Source organism: Physeter macrocephalus, chromosome 19 (genome assembly GCF_002837175.3).
Source record: "Physeter macrocephalus isolate SW-GA chromosome 19, ASM283717v5, whole genome shotgun sequence".
Taxonomy (NCBI): domain Eukaryota; kingdom Metazoa; phylum Chordata; class Mammalia; order Artiodactyla; family Physeteridae; genus Physeter; species Physeter macrocephalus.
Window position 1 is genome coordinate 74,255,616 of NC_041232.1, and position 1,426 is coordinate 74,257,041.

Consider the following 1,426-nt stretch of genomic DNA (forward strand, 5'->3'; position numbering starts at 1 on the left):
ATGACTGGTATGCATGATGACTACTGATGCCTCCTCCAAAATACATGTGCCCTGGTTGTTTTTTACCATGAGTAAGAGTGGATTTTGTTGACCAATTCATCTTTTTTCCATTTCTTCTCAAAATTAACAGCACACATTTTCAAGACTAAAGAATAAAACAGCACTGTGCCCATAGATGGACACGCACAGAGGGAATGTAGCCATGTGACACAGACGCAGAGATCGGATGACGCGGCTACAGGCCAAGGAACGCCAAGTGATGTCGGCAACCCCTGGAAGCTGGGAGACGAGCGTGAGCAGATACTGCCTCTGGACCCCCAAGAAGGAACCAGCCCTGCTGCCACCTTGATTTGGGACTTCCGGCCTCCAGAACTATGAAAGATTAACGTCCTCATGTTTTATGTCACCCAGTTTTTGGTACTTTGTTACGGCAACACTAGGAAACTACTATAGTGACTTTTAACTATACTTTCTACCATTCCTCAGCCTGCCTGACATTTTCACCATGAGTCTTTACAGAATGACCTGCACATTCCTGCATTTTAAACCTCGATGCTTTCTGAGACTCTTTCTGAGTTGAATAAAAGAGGTACAGGGCCTAAACTCTTCTTTAGCCAAATAATCCCTAACAAGATCAGAAGCAATATCTTGTTCATCTTCTCCCTCTCTCTCTTTTTTTTTCTTATATTCACTTGTTTTGTTTTGTTTTTTTTGCAGTACGCGGGCCTCTCACTGCTGTGGCCTCTCCCGTTGCGGAGCACAGGCTCTGGATGCGCAGGCTCAGCGGCCATGGCTCACGGGCCCAGCCGCTCCGCAGCACGTGGGATCCTCCCGGACCTGGGCACGAACCCGTGTCCCCTGCATTGGCAGGCAGACTCTCAACCAACGCGCCACCAGGGAAGCCCCACTTGTTTGTTTTACTTTTCCTATTCCACATATAAGTGAAAACATACAGTATTTGTCCTTCTCTGTCTGACTTACTTCACTAAGTGTAATACCCTCCAGGTCCATCCATGTTGTTGCAAATGGCAAAATTTCATTATTTTTTATGGCTGAGTAATATTCCATTATATATATCACATCTTCTTAGGTTGCTTCCAGGTCTTGACTATTATAAATAATACTACTATGAATATTGGGGTGCTGGTATCTTTTCAAATTAGTGTTTTTGTTTTCTTCAGATATATACCCAGGAGTGGAATTCCTGTATCCTATGGTAGATTTATTTTTAATGTTTTGAGGAAGCTCCATACTGTTCTCCATAGTGGCTGTACCAATTTACATTCCCACCAACAGTGCAAGAGGGTTTCCTTTTCTCCACACCCTCTCCAGCATTTAATGTTTGCAGATTTTTTGATGATAGTCATTCTGACTGGTGTGAGGTGGTACCTCATTGTAGTTTTGATTTGCATTTCTCTAATGATTA